Genomic DNA, 4106 nt, shown 5'->3' with positions numbered 1-4106 from the left:
CCCTTTTTGTCAATAAACAATGTTGTGTATCATACGTGTCGTAATCTTGATTATAAGAAAATAATAATTCACAAAATTGTTCCAAAAAGCTTACGTTACAGTTCTATAAATACATTAGCATAACTTAGTGTTCCAGGAATCTTACATTACAGTTACGGAATCCCGAATTTTGAAGTTATAAGTGCCTAAGCTTATTACCTAACTACTGAGAAATGGTACAAGTTTAACAAATGATTTTATAAAATATATCATAGTATGTGATTTCTATAAACACAGTAGGCAATACGATAATTCAGCACGTACTTCTTTCATTTTATTCGAAAATTTGCATACTGGCTATCACAGTTGAAGTTGTTTCCAAGTTAATCAAGCTGAAACTGGTTAAAGAAAGTTCTGAAAAACGAATTACTGTTCAACATCTACGTATATTAAAAGCATTACCAGATAATAAATAAGAAGCACATACACGTAGAACCACCCAATATAGAAGTGTTTTAAATTGAAGAAACTATTACTCATGTGTAACAAATTAAAAACACTGTACTATTAGTGTTCCTGTTTGAACAAGCCCACAGTATGGAAGTGTTTTAAAAATTGAATAAACTTTTAACCATGCATAAGAAACAAAAAAACACTATTATTAGTGTCTTCCTATTTCAGCAAACTAAAATAATTTCACCATGAACAAAAATATTTTGTTAATTATGCATAACCAGTGTTCTCTTGTCTGAACAAAGTATAAATCAAGTCTTACTAGCAGTTTCCTGTCTGAACAAACCATGAAACATATACCACAAAACTATGTCTGAAAAAATCCAATTACTAATTAAAGATAAACAGTATTACTAGCAGTGTTTCGTGTGTCAAGGTCAATCTTAAGCTTGTAGAATGAACACTTGTATTTTCACATTTAAACAAGTAATAGTTTATTTTAAAGCACATTATATTGTTATGTTTTATAGTTGCTTTGATAAAACAAATTAAGTTTGAATAATACGATTTCTTTATATCTACACAAGAAAATTGTTTTTATTAATGAGAATGCCTACATACTTGTGTCTACACTTTTTTATTCATTTATATTGTGCTCCTTTTAAGCCATTTCTTTCTAATATTGAGAACATAGGGTAGTAATGATACTTGAAGGAATGTTACACATTGCTCCCTGAATTCAGCTAATAATTGTTTCACAAATGATTTCTTCATTAAGCTAGGTATTTTTATATAAGAGTTATACTTATTAGTCATTGGCAATAGATATAAACATTAGCACAGTAATCAGGCAAAACAAATGTCAACTTCATTTAGCTTTCATATGATACTAAAAGGTAACATCATTAAATTAATCTGACTGTAATAGTGTTGTCATCTAGCGGGTTCTGACAACATGATCAGAACAAGCTAGGCTGATCATGTATAGAAGCATCGTAGCTATTGAAGTAAAATAGAAGTTTTGTGACAATTGACTGTTGATGTAACTTGGGATTATAATATACAAATATTAACCCTCTTAAGGTACAAAATAAGCATATTTTAACTAAGGTGTATTCATGTAATTTTTATAAATTTTAGAACAGGTTCCCTGTGTTTAACTGTACCTTCTGGTGAAACAGGACATACTCAGCTGCAAGCTGTGCTAATTCCTGTCATCAGACGGTGACTCACAGTTAGGTCTAGTGGTTGTCTCTCTGTTTTTGTATGTGGCCAGTGCACTGGAGAGGTTGAGCTTGAATATAGTTCTAAATGAAGTTAGTTCTGATCAGAATAATCTTTGTGCTTATTATGTGTAGTCAACCAGCCTTTACCTTGAGGCTACAGTATGTTAGATCCTTTCTGATATATGTCAATAGTAACCTGAATTAGGACCTTTCTAACATTTGTCTACTGATACGTTAAGATCATCGTGCCATCTGGTCACTGATAAAAATTAGTACTGTTGCGTCATCGAGATCACGTGACAATTCTCACGCCCTCTTGTTTCTAGAACTATCCCGTATCTTGGCGAATGCTCTAGCATTTACTAGATAGGGTAAGCAGGTATATAAAAGAGGGGAGTGTAATGTGTGTGTAGATAGTGAGTAATTGAACTGCAATTCAGAAGTATTATTGACGTTCGTTGTTATAGCGTTTGTTTAGCGCGATTGTTCAATTTGAGTGTATCGGTAAAGTTGTATTCGGAAAGAATAAACCAGTTTTATTAAGTAAAGAACTTGTGTCGCAAGTTTCGTCGGAACGAAGTTACGGAAAGTTAATTAACAAACGGAGACGTAACAACAGCATAACGAAAAGAAACTAAATGTTGAAAGAACATATCTAGAAGCATCTGAATATGTATGAAAACACAAAGATCAAATTCAAAACGCATTTTATGAAGTTACACACAAAACATTCTCAAAAGAAAAAAAAAAACCCAGGCACTGCACACATATACTTGAACATGTAAAAGGCATTCCTAATATAAATGAAGGAAACACATTAGCAGAACACTATATGAAAAAAGTAGCCATTCTGGCAGAGCGGCATTATTACTTAGACCAGAGAATCAAAAATCAATTTTAATACAAAGAAAAATGCCAATGTTAAAAGAAAAAAGGTTGAAATGTATGAAAACACCAAAATAGAATTTTTATATGCATTCATACCTTAAATATCCTAGATGTATATTTGTAATTTCGTTTAATAATGTTGTTTCCTAAACTCAACAATATATTATATAAGCCTAAAGTTTATGATAAAAATCACTTAAACTGCAGATTATTTTTCACAAGTTCCACCTAATCTGTCCAATCTATATTTTAAAGTCATGGGCATATAAGAACAACATTTAAGATCTATCTTTCGTCTCCCTCAAGTAAAAGAGGCCTCTCTTATAACGCTGTAATTGGTCACATAGACTAGAAAAAAAAAAGATTACCTGAAACGCTATTTTTATATAAAGTTATGGGTTAAGTGTTGAAAACTGGCGAACCATTCAAAACTAAAAGTCTGTCATAAAAATCAGGTAATTACGATGTTTTTTTTTTTACATTCACCTTAGCTTGCGAATTTCTGATTCAAAATTAGAGGCATGTAAATATAACACTTCAGATCCATCTTTTGACGAATTCTGGTATCTTAGACGAAAATCCGTTGTTTCTTAGAAACTCACAAAATCTATATAGTAAGATAATGTTTCATGGCTGTGATATGTGAACATATCATTTGTTTTTCCGCCATCTTTTAATGCTATAGGAATTAAAAAAAATAGTGTGTTTCTATGCAGTTTGAGCATTAAAACGTGGTCCAGGAAACCAATGAAAATGTTTCATTCCAGTTGGCTTTGTCTTTCTTGTTCTCTGACACAAAATATATATTTTGCCTGTGAGGATGTTACTGCAACATCACTCTTTGTGTCTAAATAAATTGGTGACAGCAATGTCCTTTGCTGGCCGAGTGATGATATCTATAGGTTATAGCCTATGTCCATTGTACAAGAACGATCAACCAAGCCAAGTGATAACGCATATTGTAACAGAAAAGAACCGAAATTTTCTGTTTCGTAAGGAGTCTTAGTTCATTTCAGTTTTACCTGGCTATCAACATAGATAGTTCTCCAAATATTTACCTCAAGGGAAGAAAGCTGCCGCTCTAATCGTTTCCTCTCTTTGATTTAATCATTATCGATATTTTTCACTGGAACTTGAAAACTAATAATTTTTCTATTTACCATTCAATATAAAATTTATGCTATGACATACATTTACACGATGCCTTATTCTTTTTAATACTACTATACACTTAATGAAGGAATGCAAAATAATATTAAAATTATTCTCCCCAGCGTTTCAAAACGATAACTATACTTTTATTTGCGTATATTGTTATTTGTTGTTAAGCACAAAGTTAAGCAATGGTTTATCTGTGTTGTGCCAACCATGAGTATGGAACGCAAATTTAGCGTTAAAATCTCCCAGACCTACTGCTGAGTCACTGAGGGCGATGTTTGTGTATATTGTTGCGTCATCGAGTCACATGCCTACTGTGACGCAACGTTTCTAGAACTATCAATGTACTTTGGCGAATGCTCTAGTGTTTGCCTGATGGAGAGCGACGACGACACAGGAGAG

Source organism: Limulus polyphemus, unplaced genomic scaffold, assembly GCF_000517525.1.
Source record: "Limulus polyphemus unplaced genomic scaffold, Limulus_polyphemus-2.1.2 Scaffold3584, whole genome shotgun sequence".
NCBI lineage: Eukaryota > Metazoa > Arthropoda > Merostomata > Xiphosura > Limulidae > Limulus > Limulus polyphemus.
Note: the sequence above shows the minus strand (reverse complement) of the source record.